The 17,221-nt window shown below is 38.1% G+C and overlaps 1 protein-coding gene across 9 annotated transcripts in view; it reads left to right on the forward strand.

Moving 5' to 3' along the window:
• Window positions 1-17,221, forward strand: part of DIO2 (iodothyronine deiodinase 2) — a 168,976-nt gene that overhangs the window by 70,856 nt on the left and 80,899 nt on the right. For 7 of the 9 annotated variants that reach the window (XM_058429776.1, XM_058429774.1, XM_032180177.2 and 4 more), the window contains one exon: window positions 8,363-8,459. The exons of the other annotated variants lie outside the window; for them this stretch is intronic. The gene's annotated coding sequence lies outside the window, so the exon portion shown is untranslated. The remainder of the gene's footprint in view (window positions 1-8,362; window positions 8,460-17,221) is intronic. 9 annotated transcript variants of the gene reach the window in all.

The raw sequence follows: 17,221 nt of genomic DNA on the forward strand, positions 1-17,221 counted from the left end.
TCATTTTTATTTCTAATAAATATCTAATCACTTGACCTATATTTTCTGTAAATAGAAGATTTTTTTTTTGCAGATATGGGACTCTTCAGCATCTTGAAGTTCAATATTCTTCATCATGAACTTTTCCTGACTAAATCCTGACTTACAAAAACCCCTTTCCTCTTGCTAATTTGTAATTCTACAATTTTTCTTCCATTAAGTGCAACTCTCTAGGTTCAGCCTGATTCATTTCCATTTTTTCCATGGTCTTCTTTTAACCTGGGCTATAAAAACTACAATTTCTGTGTTGTGTTAGGTGTGTAGTCAATACAAATAATGGAATACAGGGCAATTATTTGAACTACATTAGTTTAAAACAAGTGGTTGAGAATTTTTTTTCCATTTCATCCAATGGAAAAAATAAAAAAAACTTGGTCATCAAACCAATTGATTGAATATAATGAAGTTAGTGCAATAGTTTCCTGGGACTAGAGATAATACAATAGGAATTGATATTTGCTATATTAGAGAACCACAAATGAAAGTAAATGTGGAGCTGTTAGGGACTTCACATGATTGTCTATTTTAGTGATAAATCAGACTGGTATTCTCAGCAAGGAGAAAGTATACTATCTGCAGGATTAAAAAGGAAATTATCATGGTAATGTGAAAAGAATGCTGTATGTGGGGTCTGAAACTTTGCTGCATGACCAAAAGCAAATCACACAACTTCAATAAGAGTTTGTTTCTCGGTTGGGGTGGAGCCAAGATGGCCGAATAGGAAAAGCTCTGGTCTGCAGCTCCCAGCGTGAGCGATGCAGAAGACGGGTGATTTCTGCATTTCCATCTGAGGTACTGGGTTCATCTCACTAGGGAGTGCCAAACAGTGGGTGCAGGACAGTCGGTGCAGTGCACCGTGCGCGAGCCAAAGCAGGGCGAGGCATTGCTTCACTCGGGAAGCGCAAGGGGTCAGGGAGTTCCCTTTCCTAGTCAAAGAAAGGGGTGACAGATGGCACTTGGAAAATCGAGTCACTCCCACCCTAATACTGCGCTTTTCCAACGGGCCTGGAAAACGGCACACCAGGAGATTGTGTCCCACACCTGGCTCGGAGGGTCCTACGCGCCCACGGAGTCTCACTGATTGCTAGCACAGCAGTCTGAGATCAAACTGCAAGGCAGCAGCGAGGCTGGGGGAGGGGCGCCCGCCATTGCTCAGGCTTGCTTAGGTAAACAAAGCAGCCAGGCAGCTCGAACTGGGTGGAGCCCACCACAGCTCAAGGAGGCCTGCCTGCCTCTGTAGGCTCCACCTCTGGGGGCAGGGCACAGACAAACAAAAAGTCAGCAGTAACCTCTGCAGGCTTAAATGTCCCTGTCTGACAGCTTTGAAGAGAGTTGTGATTCTCCCAGCACGCAGCCGGAGATCTGAGAACCGGCAGACTGCCTCCTAAAATGGGTCCCTGACCCCCGAGCAGCCTAACTGGGAGGCACCCCCTAGTAGGGACAGACTGACACCTCACTCGGCCCGGTACTCCTCTGAGACAAAACTTCCAGAGGAACGATCAGACAGCTGAATTTACGGTTCATGAAAATCCGCTGTTCTGCAGCCACCGCTGCTGACACCCAGCCAAACAGGGTCTGGAGCGGACCTCTAGCAAACTCCAACAGACCTGCAGCTGAGGGTCCTGTCTGTTAGAAGGAAAATTAACAAACAGAAAGGACACCCACACCAAAAACCCATCTGTACATCACCATCATCAAAGACCAAAAGTAGAAAAAACTACAAAGATGAGGAGAAAACAGAGCAGAAAAACTGGAAACTCTAAAAAGCAGAGCACCTCTCCTCCTCCAAAGGAAGGCAGTTTCTCACCAGCGATGGAACAAAGCTGGACAGAGAATGACTTTGACAAGTTGAGAGAAGAAGGCTTCAGACAATCAAACTACTCCAAGCTACAGGAGGAAATTCAAACCAATGGCAAAGAAGTTAAAAACTTTGAAAAAAAATTAGACGAATGTATAACTAAAATAACCAATGCAGAGAAGTGCTTAAAGGAGCTGATGGAGCTGAAAGTCAAGTTTTGAGAACTACGTGAAGAATGCAGAAGCCTCAGTAGCTGATGCAATCAACTGGAAGAAAGGGTATCAGTGATGGAAGATGAAATGAATGAAGTGAAGTGAGAAGGGAAGTTTAAAGAAAAAAGAATAAAAAGAAACGAACAAAGCCTCCAAGAAATATGGGACTATGAAAAGACCAAACCTACGTCTGATTGGTGCACCTGAAAGTGACGGGGAGAATGGAACCAAGTTGGAAAACATTCTGCAAGATATTATCCAGGAGAACTTCCCCAATCTAGCAAGGCAGGCCAACATTCAGATTCAGGAAATGCAGAGAACGCCACAAAGATACTCCTCGAGAAGAGCAACTCCAAGACACATAATTGTCAGATTCACCAAAGTTGAAATGAAGGAAAAAATGTTAAGGGCGGCCAGAGAGGAAGGTCAAGTTACTCACAAAGGGAAGCTCATCAGACTAACAGCTGATCTCTCAGCAGAAACTCTACAAGCCAGAAGAGAGTGGGGGCCGATATTCAACATTCTTAAAGAAAAGAATTTTCAACCCAGAATTTCCTATCCAGACAAACTAAGCTTCATAAGTGAAGGAGAAATAAAATACTTTACAGACAAGCAAACGCTGAGTGATTTTGTCACCACCAGGCCTACCCTAAAAGAGCTCCTGAAGGAAGCACTAAACATAGAAAGGAACAACCAGTACCAGCCACTGCAAAAACATGCCAAATTGTAAAGACCATCGAGGCTAGGAAGAAACTGCATCAACTAACGAGCAAAATAACCAACTAACATCATAATGACAGGATCAAATTCACACATAACAATATTAACTTTAAATGTAAATGGGCTTAATCCTCCATATTAAAAGACACAGACAGGCAAATTGGATAAAGAGTCAAGACCCATCAGTGTGCTGTATTCAGGAAACCCATCTCACGTGCATAGACTCAAAATAAAGGGATGGAGGAAGATCTACCAAGCAACTGGAAAACAAAAAAAGGCAGGGGTTGCAATCCCAGTCTCTGATAAAACAGACTTTAAACCAACAAAGATCAAAAGAGACAAAGAAGGCCATTACATAATGGTAAAGGGATCAATTCAACAAGAAGAGCTAACTATCCTAAATATATATGCACCCAACACAGGAGCACCCAGATTCATAAAGCAAGTCCTTAGTGACCTACAAAGAGACTTAGACTCCCACACAATAATAATGGGAGATTTTAACACCCCACTGTCAACATTAGATAGATCAACAAGACAGAAAGTTAACAAGGATACCCAGGAATTTAACTCAGCTCTGCACCAAGTGGACCTAATAGACATCTACAGAACTCTCCACCCCAAGTCAACAGAATATACAATTTTTTCAGCACCACACCACACCTATTCCAAAATTGACCACATAGTTGGAAGTAAAGCTCTCCTCAGCAAATGTAAAAGAACAGAAATTATAACAAACTGTCTCTCAGACCACAGTGCAATCAAACTAGAACTCAGGATTAAGAAACTCACTCAAAACCGCTCAACTACATGGAAACTGAACAACCTGCTCCTGAATGACTACTGGGTACATAACGAAATGAAGGCAGAAATAAAGATGTTCTTTGAAACCAATGAGAACAAAGATACAACATACCAGAATCTCTGGGACATATTCAAAGCAGTGTGTAGAGGGAAATTTATAGCTCTGAATGCCCACAAGAGAAAGCAGGAAAGATCCAAAATTGACACCCTAACATCACAATTAAAAGAACTAGAAAAGCAAGAGCAAACACATTCAAAAGCTAGCAGAAGGCAAGAAATAACTAAAATCAGAGAAGAACTGAAGGAAATAGAGACACAAAAAACCCTTCAAAAAATTAATGAATCCAGGAGCTGGTTTTTTGAAAAGATCAACAAAATTGATAGACCACTAGCAAGACTAATAAAGAGGAAAAGAGAGAAGAATCAAATAGACGCAATAAAAAATGATAAAGGGGATATCACCACCGATCCCACAGAAATACAATCTACCATCAGAGAATACTACAAACACCTCTATGCAAATAAACTAGAAAATCTAGAAGAAATGGATAAATTCCTCGACAAATACACCATCCCAAGACTAAACTAGGAAGAAGTTGAATCTCTGAATAGACCAATAACAGGTTCTGAAATTGTGGCAATAATCAATAGCTTACCAACCAAAAAGAGCCCAGGAGCTGATGGATTCACAGCCAAATCCTACCAGAGGTACAAGGAGGAACTGGTACCATTCCTTCTGAAACTATTCCAATCAATAGAAAAAGAGGGAATCCTCCCTAACACATTTTATGAGGCCAGCATCATCCTGATACCAAAGCCTGGCAGAGACACAACCAAAAAAGAGAATTTCAGACCAATATCCTTGATGAACATTGATGCAAAAATCCTCAGTAAACTACTGGCAAACCGAATCCAGCAGCACATCCAAAAGCTTATCCACCATGATCAAGTGGGCTTCATCCCTGGGATGCAAGGCTGGTTCAACATATGCAAATCAATTAATGTAATCCAGCATATAAACAGAACCAAAGACAAAAACCACATGATTATCTCAATAGATGCGGAAAAGGCCTTTGACAAAATTCAACAACCCTTCATGCTAAAAACTCTCAATAAATTAGGTATTGATGGGACGTATCTCAAAATAATAAGAGCTATCTATGACAAACCCACAGCCAATATCATACTGAATGGGCAAAAACTGGAAGCATTCCTTTTGAAAACTGGCACAAGACAGGGATGCCCTCTCTCACCACTCCTATTCAACATAGTGTTGGAAGTTCTGGCCAGGGCAGTCAGGCAGGAGAAGGAAATAAAGGGTATTCAATTAGGAAAAGAGGAAGTCAAATTGTACCTGTTTGCAGATGACATGATTGTATATCTAGAAAACCCCAATTGTCTCAGCCCAAAATCTCCTTAAGCTGATAAGCAACTTCAGCAAAGTCTCCGGATACAAAATCAATGTACAAAAATTACAAGCATTCTTGTACACCAATCTCAGACAAACAGAGAGCCAAATCATGAGTGAACTCCCATTCACAATTGCTTCAAAGAGAATCAAATACCTAGGAAACCAACTTACAAGGGATGTGAAGGACCTCTTCAAGGAGAACTACAAACCACTGCTCAATGAAATAAAAGAGGATACAAACAAATGGAAGAACGTTCCATGCTCATGGGTTGGAAGAATCAATATCGTGAAAATGGCCATACTGCCCAAGGTAATTTATAGATTCAATGCCATCCCCATCAAGCTACCAATGACTTTCTTCACAGAATTGGAAAAAACTACTTTAAAGTTCATATGGAACCAAAAAAGAGCCCCCATCGCCAAGTCAATCCTAAGCCAAAAGAACAAAGCTGGAGGCATCACACTACCTGACTTCAAACTATACTACAAAGCTACAGTAACCAAAACGGCATTGTACTGGTACCACAACAGGGACATAGATCAATGGAACAGAACAGAGCCCTCAGAAATAATGCCGCATATCTACAACTATCTGATCTTTGACAAACCTGACAAAAACAAGCAATGGGGAAAGGATTCCCTATGTAATAAATGGTGCTGGGAAAACTGGCTAGCCATATGTAGAAAGCTGAAACTGGATCCCTTCCTTACACCTTATACAAAAATTAATTCAAGATGGATTAAAGACTTACATGTTAGACCTAAAACCATAAAAACCCTAGAAGAAAACCTAGACAATACCATTCAGGATATAGGCATGGGCAAGGACTTCATGTCTAAAACACCAAAAGCAATGGCAACAAAAGCCAAAATTGACAAATGAGATCTAATTAAACTCAAGAGCTTCTGCACAGCAAAAGAAACTACCATCAGAGTGAAGAGGCAACCTACAAACTGGGAGAAAATTTTCACAACCTACTCATCTGACAAAGGGCTAATATCCAGAATCTACAATGAACTCAAACAAATTTACAAGAAAAAAACAAACAACCCCATCAAAAAGTGGGTGAAGGACATGAACAGACACTTCTCAAAAGAAGACATTTATGCAGCCAAAAAACACATGCAAAAATGCTCATCATCAATGGCCATCAGAGAAATGCAAATCAAAACCACAATGAGATATCATCTCACACCAGTTAGAATGGCGATCATTAAAAAGCCAGGAAACAACAGGTGCTGGAGAGGATGTGGAGAAATAGGAGCACTTTTACACTGTTGGTGGGACTGTAAACTAGTTCAACCATTGTGGAAGTCAGTGTGGCGATTCCTCAGGGATCTAGAACTAGAAATACCATTTGACCCAACCATCCCATTACTGGGTGTATACCCAAAGGACTATAAATCATGCTGCTATAAAGACACGTGCACACGTATGTTTATTGTGGCACTATTCACAATAGCAAAGACTTGGAACCAACCCAAATGTCCAACAACGATAGACTGGATTAAGAAAATGTGGCACATATACACCATGGAATACTATGCAGCCATAAAAAATGATGAATTCATGTCCTTTGTAGGGACATGGATGAAACTGGAAACCATCATTCTCAGTAAACTATCGCCAAGGACAAAACACCAAACACTGCATGTTCTCACTCATAGGCGGGAATTGCACAATGAGAACACATGGACACAGGAAGGGGAACATCACACTCCAGGGACTGTTGTGGGGTGGGGGGACAGGGGATGGACAGCATTAGGAGATATACCTAATGCTAAATGACGAGTTAATGGGTGCAGCACACCAACATGGCACATGGATACATATGTAACAAACCTGCACATTGTGCACATGTACCCTAAAACTTAAAGTATAATAATATTAATAAAAAAAGAAAGTTCAGAAAAAAAAAGTTTGTTTCTCGAGGATGTAAAATGAGGATAATAATATTTTCTTCCCAAGATTATGCTGAGAAGTAAATGAGGTTATGTTTTAAAACATCTACAAAATGCCCAGCACATGATAACTAATCAATATGAGCTCCCCCTCCCGTTCAACATGGCAGCATAGCGTTTAACATGGGAGGCCTATTCTAAAGAAAATAATACAACATTATACTGTAGCCTTTTTTTCATAAATTTTGCTTTATTTATTTCTTATTCCAAAATGAGTACATGTTAATTACATAAAAATTTGGAAATAAGTATGTTCCTCCCAAATTCCCTTAGTCCCACACTCTCGGAGACATCGACAGTGAATATTGGTTTTTTTAAGCATCCCACTTACCACTATATTTTCTTAGTACCCCCTCAGAATGCCCTACACCCAGTAGGCTTACTCAACGTTTGTAGAATTACACAGTTTCCAAGAAGATATGAAAGTAGTCATAAGTCTTTAAAGAATTTTAATTTTTGGCTTAGAATGGAATCCAGAAGACTTTCTGACCTATCTATTCTTTTTTCAGGCCCCAGAGACAGATCTTTGTCAAATAGCTCCAGGATCAGAGATTATAATATCTCTTTTTGTAATAGGCTAGGTCTACGGTCAGATGTTAATGAACCGAATCATCTTAAAACCTAATTTTATTAGACTTTCACTGGATTTTAAAATTAAACTTAGATTTTTTTTTTGTCTTCTCTTTTTCTTTTTTTTTTTTTAAGGAGTGCTGCATGGCAAGAAAAACTGAATTAGGAATGCATGAAACTGAGTTGTCTCTGCTCATTCACTCATTCATTTCTCTGGTTTAGGATCTAAGTAAGGAGTGTAATTTCTGTCACTCCTGTAAAAACGGGAAATAATGCTTGCTGTGCTTTCTTCTTATGTGATGATTGTGGAAATCACTGGGACAATGTGTGTGGTCAAGTTTTTTATGCAATAAAGTGTTATAAGCTTTTTGTACTGATATGGCAATAGTAGGAAAATTAGTGCATGTAACGGTAACAGAAATATTTCTGTTGGACTATATTTGAAAGCAACAGAATTGGCTTTATCCTTTGATTATTTTATTTTACAAAGCATTTTGTATCTTGGTCCTAATTATTCTGTTGAGTATATGTAAACTGGGAGCTATAACTAGAACTAAAAAATTCTCCAACTGCCTAGAACTGTTGTGGATGTTCATGATAATCTCTTTATTAAATTCTAGTTTAGAAATTCAGGAAACCAAATTACAAGAAAATAGGATAATACATTTTCTAGCCCTCACCTTGCCCAGGAGTTGAAGGCCATTCATATTACCATCTTCCCTGAATGTCTATACTTAGATACAACATGATGATGATAATTATAACTGTTATCCAAGGCATTAAATGGGCTACTTAGCATTTGGAAAAAATAACATTAACCACTAAATATAATCACATTTCCCTTAGACATGTGGCAAGACTTCTGTGTCTCTGTGCAGAAAGAACATGAGTTTTGAAGTCAGAACAATCATCATTCTACTTTATCAGCTATGTGACTTTGGGGGTAAGTTATTATCCTCACTGAATGTTGGCTTCCTGAGGACTAAGTAAAATGGCATGTACAATGTACGCAGAACAGTGCTTGGTACATTGTAGCATTGTAGGCATTCTGTAAGTATTAGTTTGCTTTTCCTTCTCATCATAATACCAAACTGGTTACTTCTCTTAGCAGATATAAACAACTGATAATTTATAATAACATGAAAATGTATTATTAATATTTGTTTTACCCAGGTATAGTATGAAAATCCATGCTTTTATCTACCTGGATTAAAAATATAAGAATTACATTAAAATATTTTATTGGAAATTTATTTACTTTGCATAATGTACAAATATATATGACAATTAGAATAATAACTTAAATGTGAGAATAAAGCCACAGAGGAGATAGAAGAAAGTATAGGCAGATATTTTAACGATCTTGGGCTGGAAACAGGTCTTCTTCATATGATGGCAACCCAAGGGTCATAAAATAAAAGTTTGTTACATTTGATTATACTAAAATTGAAGACCTCTGTGTGGTTAAAATCAAGTATAAAATAAAGGGTAAACTCTGGAAATTTATTTACAATTTGTAAGCAAAGGCTAATATCCTTAATATTTAAGAGCTCTTACAAATTAGTAAGAAGGTATAAAAGAAGTTCATAGAGTAAATAATGGTCTAGACATTTAGGTAGCTCCCTCTACCTAAAAAACTGACCTTGGTAGTCTTGAGTCCAGGTACTGAAGAGAGGGTATTCAGCCATCTTTATATGTGACTGGGTAGGGAGTGGTCCTATATGGACCCAGTGACATTATAATTAGCTCTGTTATGGATGACTGAGTTTTTGTTTTGTTTTACTGGCTGAGTGTTTATACCTGTAAGTTTCCTTTACAAATATTGTTTAAAATTTTTAGTTTTTTGGATGAGATTCTTTCTAAACACTCCTGTTTACTTTGTCTGAGCATTAGGGAATGTATACTTAAACTTTCTTGATGACTCAATTCATCTTTGAGAACACTGATTTTTGAACTCGGCTATAATGCAGTGCAATAAGATTAGGAAGGGCTGTTCATATCTGTGCTGACTAGGTTCATGTTGTTATGCATTTAAAATTCTTTGGGAGATATTAATGCTAGCAATAAAAGACAATCTCATAAATTGGACTTACCCTTGAAAATTCCCTAGAAAGTTTCCACAGGGGAGATCAATGTACAATCTCTTAATAATTCCAGCACAGCCAGTTTTTCTTTGGCATTGAAAAAGATTGCTGTTTCTCTGGTTGAGTCTCAGATAAGGTGGTTGGCTTGCAATGTGATATCAGTTTCTATCAAAAATATCCATATTTAAACCCTAGGGTACTTGTTTTATGTTTATACTTTACATAGATGTGCTGATTATATCCTCATACCTACCCTATGAAAATAAACCTATTTTATACCCATTTTACAGTTCATAAAATGGACACTTGGAAATATTAAATGTCTTGCCAATTAATATGTGGGAGCTAACATATGGAAAAACCTGTGATTTTGATTTAAATTAATCTTATGCTGTACCAAATTTTGTAGAATTCTATGTAAAATAACAGCAAAAAGTTCTGAGTAAGGGTCCAATAAACTTTTCACAGAATAAAATATGAAAGTTTTAGGCATGAGTTTTGGGCATGAATGTGCACTAGCTATTCAGAGGCATGATTATCTTCTGCCTGTCAGCAGCATTCTGCCTAGGTGAGGTATTATCCTTTGCATATCTGTAGAGGTGATAACTAAAGTATGAGGTGCCACAGCCCGTAAAGATGTGTTTTGGATCATGTGTGCAGCTTGCCACACGGTATTGTGTAAGACACACTGTGATTCAGCAAGGAACTAAAATCATTTTATCTTATCTCTGGTATTTTGCATTTCACACCTCTGTGCTGACACGGTCCTTATGAATTTTTCATTGAGCCTTAGAGTTGGGTAATAAAGTTGAGCCTATAGGGGATGGAAGCTTTCCTGAGAGGGATGCCTGTAATCAGCTGATGAAATGAATACAATTGGCTAGGCATCATGTAACTCCTACCACGTACACCACACAGAAAACCCTGAGTAAAGGAAAACAAATACACCACAGCATGTTTACCATTTATTCATGATTGCACAGTTCTTGGCTTCAATACTCTGGAATCAAATACAGTGATGTGCATAGCAAGAGTTTTAGGTGAGGCTCTGAGAAACAGCGAACGTGATAGAAGCGTCTCTGTAAGTCTCTTGTAATGATTGTGATCAAATTGCTTAACGTTCCTCTGTTCTTTCTTTTTTTTTTAATGACTGTCATTACTTCTATTTGTCTTTTTTTTAAATTTATACTTTATGTTCTAGGGTACACGTGCACAACGTGCAGGTTTGCTACATAGGTATACATGTGCCATGTTGGTGTGCTGCACCCATTAACTCGTCATTTACATTAGGTATTTCTCCTAATGCTATCCCTCCCCCAGCCCCCAAACCCCCGACAGGCACCGGTGTGTGATGTTCCCTGCCCTGTGTCCATGTGTTCTCGTTGTTCAACTCCCACCTATGAGTGAGAACATGCGGTGTTTGGTTTTCTGTCCTTGTGATAATTTGCTTAGAATGATGGTTTTCAGCTTCATCCATGTCCCTGCAAAGGACATGAACTCATCTTTTTTATGGCTATGTAGTATTCCATGGTGTATATGTGCCACATTTTCTTAATCCAGTCTATCATTGATGGACATTTGGGTTGGTTTCAAGTCTTTGCTATTGTGAATAGTGCCGCAATAAACATATGTGTGCATGTGTCTTTATAGCAGCATGATTTATAATCCTTTGTGTATATATCCAGTAATAGGATCCCTGGGTCAAATGGTATTTCTAGTTCTAGATCCTTGAGGAATCACCACACTGTCTTCCACAATGATTAAACTAATTTACACTCCCACCAACAGTGTAAGAGCATTCCTATTTCTCCACATCCTCTCCAGCACCTGTTGTTTCCTGACTTTGTAATGATTGCCATTCTAAATGGCATGAGATGGTATCTCATTGTGGTTTTGATTTGCATTTCTCTGATGACCAGTGATGATGAGCATTTTTTCATATGTCTGTTGGCTGCATAAATGTCTTCTTTTGAGAAGTGTCTGTTCATATCTTTTGCCCACTTTTTTTGACAAAAAATAGCCTGCATAGCCAAGACAATCTAAGCAAAAAGAATAAAGCTGGAGGCATCATGCTACCTGACTTCAAACTATACTACAAGGCTGCGGTAACCAAAACAGCCTGGTACTGGTACCAAAACAGATATATAGACCAATGGAACAGAACAGAGGCCTCAGAAATAACACCACACAACTACAACCATCCAATCTTTGACAAACCTGACAAAAGCAAGTAATGGGGAAAGGATTCCCTCTTTCATAAATGGTGCTGGGAAAACTGGCTAGCCATATGTAGAAAGCTGAAACTGGATCTCTTCCTTATACCGTATATAAAAATTAACTCAAGATGGATTAAAGACTTAAATGTATGACCTAACACCATAAAAACCCTAGAAGAAAACCTAGGCAATACCACTCAGGACATAGGCATGGGCAAAGAGTTCATGACTAAAACACCAGAAGCAATGGCAACAAAAGCCAAAACAGACAAATGGGATCTAATTAAACGAATTAAACTCATAATAAACAGCTTCTGCACAGCAAAAGAAACTATCATCAGAGTGAACAGGCAACCTACAGAATGGGAGAAAATCTTTGCAATCTACCCATCTGACAAAGGGCTAATATCCAGAATCTACAAAGAGCTTAAACAAATTTACAAGAAAAAAACAACCCCATCAAAAAGTTCCTCTGTTCTTTCTAAGAAGAAATTAGGTAGCAAATTCCAAACCTTACCTCAGTAAATTAACTCAAATACTGTCCCGAATGTTCAAGATTTTTACGACATCTAAACTTTTTCCTGTTTTTCTCTCATTGCTCACCATGACAATTCAGTACTCCATCCTTAAGATGAGCCTATTTTTCTTTTCTTCAGTCATTTTCTCCCCAGCCCACACCTCCCCTCCTCTCTCCTTCTGTTTCCATCCTCATCACATAATTTGCTCCATAAGAACCACTTGTTAAATTTGTTAAATTATACATTTTATCTGCTTCATAGAGTCAATAATTTTATTCTTTTTACTAAGCTGCTTCTGTTGCTACAGAACTGTCTTAATTTTTAATGGATGAGGTGCCATAAGTTACTCTATTTTTAAAGCTTTTTTTTTTTTTTTTGAGACAGAGTTTTGCTCTTGTTGCCCAGGCTGGGGTGCAATGGTGTAATCTCGGCTCACCGCAACCTCCGCCTCCCAGGTTCAAGAGATTCTCGTGCCTCAGCCTCCTGAGTAGGTGGGATTACAGGCATGCGCCACCACGCCTGGCTAATTTTGCATCTTTAGTAGAAACGGGGTTTCTCAATGTTGGTCAGGCTGGTCTCGAACACCTGACCTGGGGTGATCCCCCGCCTAGGCCTCCGAAAGTGGTGGGATTACAGGTGTGAGCCACTGTGCCCGGCCTTTAAAGCTTTTTAGCTTGAAATTACACTAATGTATTTGCTTCGTAGAATCATCTGAATTGACAGCTTCATGTTTTATCTTTCTTCCACCCTCAACTTTCCCTTCTGTCTGAGAGAATACCGTTACTGGTGGCCATACTTTGGAAATCCTGCCCAAACCACTTCCGAGCTAGGTGACTTTGGGCTATTCTTACAACCTCCCTAAGTCTTAGTTTCTCATCTCCAAAACGCAGATGATAATAATAATAACTTACGGAGAAATGTAAGGATTAAATAAGATGATGCATATATAGTTCTTTGCATATTGTATGTGTTTTTAAAAAGTTAGCTATTGTTATACTTGTCATCACTCACATACTAAAAGTTCTTTTGTATCTTAAATATGATCTGTGCTTTGTAGTTCATATTTACTTTGTTCTATATCTACATCTCTAACTATATAATATATGCTATGTTATCTTGGCGTAAATTTTCCAAACCATTCTGATTGTTCTTTACTTACGTTTTTTCCCTAACTACCTACCACCCTATTTTTTCTTTTCTCATTGCCATATACCGTGGAGGTGTAGTCAATATTAATAGGTCTCTGTTAAAAATGTTAGAGTTCCTTATCTCTGAAAAGATTGTGGTACTCACACTCTCAATACTTACCCATATACAAATCAAAATAAAATTGTACTTTTTGAAATAACACAAAATCCAATAATAACTACTGCTAGCTTATGTCTAAAAGTATGAGTTTTAATGATGAAGTGAAGTATATTTTTCATTTTGTGATTCTAAATTTCTGAGTCAATTCACTGTACCAGATTTTTTTACTTTTTGAAGGGGCAACTGTTATGCTACCATTAGTCTCTGTATCAAGTAAATCAGCCTCAGAGGCCAGTTGCCATCATTTCTTTGGGACACACACAATTACACATGTATACACATGTGGTACTGTTTGCATATGCACCATATATATCGTCATGGTATCGTTCAAAGTGCGTGAAGTATGCGTGGAGGAATATAATAAAGATTTCGCTCTTGCATCTGACATTTGGAGCAGGTTTTTTGGTTAGTTTCTTCACGTCTCCTTTCCTCGTTTGTAAAAATGGGGTCATAACAATATTTGCTTCTCAGACCGAGTTGCTATGAAGATCAGGAATAATTATGCAGGTAATACCTTTGCAGAAGTTACTAGGCACTGCATAAACCTCAGCGAATTAAATTTAAATATGGTGCATTGATACTTTCTTTGCCTCATTAAACTATTTAGATATGAGATCAAGGTCGGCTTTGGGTAATTGTTACCTACATCTCTTCTGTTGTTCAGCAACGTGTTCCTGGTTGCTTAGTGAGCACACTCGCTCTTTCCCACCAAGAGATATGAGTGCCAATATGAGTCTTAATTCAAGACAAGGAAAAAGCCAATTGACAGATGTAAAAATAGTATTCATTTCACAGACTTGTTTGGAGGTTTAAATGTGATTATTTTTAAAGTATTCACTGTACTGCTCAGTACATAAGAAATGCTACATAAATAGGGCTCTACTGATTGTTATTGAAAAACATTTTTGGAAGCAAAGTCTATTCTAAGTTTTGGTCAAGTTAGACTTGAGGTTTAGGATTTAAAAAGTGAGGGGGACGGACAGACTGAGGTGAAAGCAGCCAAAGTTAACATGGAGACAGGCATAGCATGTATAGGGAATAATGTTGGTTCACATCATGTTCATGACAGTGATTAGGAATAGCTAAGGTTATTCGCGGTGGCTCATGCCTATAATCCCAGCACTTTGGGAGGCCGAAGTGGGAGGATCACAAGATCAGGAGACTGAGACCATCCTGGCTAACACGGTGAAACCCTGCCTCTACTAGAAATACAAAAAAATTAGCTGGGTGTGGTGCACGCGCCTGTAGTCCCAGCTACTTGGGAGCCTGAGGCAGGAGAATCACTTGAACTCAGGAGGCGGAGGTTGCAGTGACCCGAGATTGCGCCACTGCCCTCCAGCCTTGGTGACACAGTGAGACTACATCTCGAAAAAAAAAATACTATAACCTCTCATTGCCTCTTATGGAGGTTGGATAATATAAATTAAAAGATTTTTATTGTTGTGAGTATGATGAAGTTTGAGGTACAATTTAGGGGTGGTCCTTGAGGCAGAGCTGAAAGCTTCAGCAATTTAAAGGGGAGAGGTATATGAAGATTCTGGGAAAATTAGGGAGAGAAAATAAAAGAATTGACAAGGTTGAGTAGCATGTGGTAAAAGACAATGAGAAAAATCCTAATAGTGATTTGGAAAAGAAGACAAATAGTTAATGGGAGCATTTAAAGGTTTTGTTGCAATATACAATTTAAATCTCTTCCTCCATCTTCCCTACCAAATCTTCAGTAAAATCTGAACTGCTCATAAATGTGCATTGAGTGTTTGGTGCCACAGATTGTATTTTTGTGTCTCCCCCAAATTCATATGTTGAAAGCTAACTCCCAATATGATGGTGTCAGGAGGTGGGGTTTTTGGGAGGTGATTAGGTTATGTGAGCAGAACCTTCATGAATGGAATTAGTGCCGTTATAAAAGAGACCTTAGAGAGTTCCTATGTTCCTTTTACCACGTGAGAACTCAGTGAGAAGGCACCATCTATGAACCAGGAAGCAGGCCCTCACCAGACACCAAATCTGCCAGTGCCTTGATCTTGCACTTTTCAGCCTGCAGAACTGTGAGAAATAAATTTCTGTTTTTATACACCACCAAGACTAGGAATTTTTGATACAGCAGTCTGAATGAACTAAGACATAAGAAAAAAATTATGAGAAAAAAGTTATGAGACACAGGGGTACCTTTGATACAAAGGGACCACAAAGCTGGTACATTTGAGAACATTTGGGTCACACCGTCTTTACCTGTTCATTTTACTTGGACTTATTCCTGTTTCTCAGAGGCTTTTATTACACAGAGCAGACATTCTCATCCATTGCTTTTTTATATACAGATCTGAAGTCACTTTCAAGTTAGGGTCTGACCCCTAGGAGCCGCAGTTCTACTTAAAATTGCCCTAGAACATGCATGCTACATTGATGGGAGGCTTTAGATGTATAGCTCAAAAAATAAGGAGGCAAGATTGTAGTGATGGTGGCAGTGATAGTAGCCACTATCACTTTTGCTGCTGGCTGTAAAGAAAATTGTAGTGTAATGGTAGTGTAATGGTATAATAAAAAAATTCATGTAATTTTTAAGTTAGATCTATTTGAATTTGAATCAAGGATTTGTCATTGTTTGCAGTGTGACTTCGATTAACTTACATAACTTCTCTAAAACATAGGTGTTCTCATCTCATCCCTTTACTCATAGGGTTGTGAAAGACTCACAAAAACAGGTAACAGTAGTGGGAGGGAAACAGATTGAAAGATTACTGTAGAAATCATCACTGACTATTTAAGCTAAAGATATATTTTGTTGAATTTAATGAAGTAATACTCCTCTAAGCTAAATATTTTGTAAAACAGCATTCATTCTATGATATACCAAAAGAATGATACACGCTAATAAATGTTTATTTACTTTCTTTCATAAGAAAGTAATTTTTAATAGTCAATGAAGTTTTCTGGTATTTTTATTTTAGTTGTGAATTATCTGATACGTTTACATATGATTTGGATATTCATACTAGCATTATCGACTGCCTCGTATATAAAACTCAATTTAAAAACATTATCATTACTAAGCTACCGAGAGGATAAACAACTTGCCAGTTTCTTTAGGCACAATCTTTTAGATACTGACAAGTTAACCATTTCTAAAACCAGTTATAAATTTTACAAAATAGCAGTAGGGGTATGCTATATTTGCAAATGTATTCTTATCTTAGAATTTTTGTTATTTAATTAGCACATCAACTTAAGGTATAGTTCAAGTACTAAGATGTTCAGGAACCACTGAACAATTTTCTGGACAAAGAACATGAAATTACTAATTTCCTCCAGTCAGCTTCACATTTCCAGTGCATCTGGAGCTAGGATAATCCAACCAATTTGAAAATAAAGTAATCACAGTATTTCTGCCAATATTTTCTGTCTTAATGGAACTAAGGATCCTGTCTAACACTTTGCATTTAGCTGTTACAAGGCAAAAGTTTAAAAATTTATCTCCTGTATCTGTCTAACATAATAAATATGATGATGCTTTAAAAATGTAATGGATAATAGCTTATTTTTTTGAAAAGCCTTCATTGAAGAAAATGGTCATTCCAG

This window comes from Hylobates moloch, unplaced genomic scaffold, assembly GCF_009828535.3.
Source record: "Hylobates moloch isolate HMO894 unplaced genomic scaffold, HMol_V3 SCAFFOLD_16, whole genome shotgun sequence".
In the NCBI taxonomy this organism is placed as follows: domain Eukaryota; kingdom Metazoa; phylum Chordata; class Mammalia; order Primates; family Hylobatidae; genus Hylobates; species Hylobates moloch.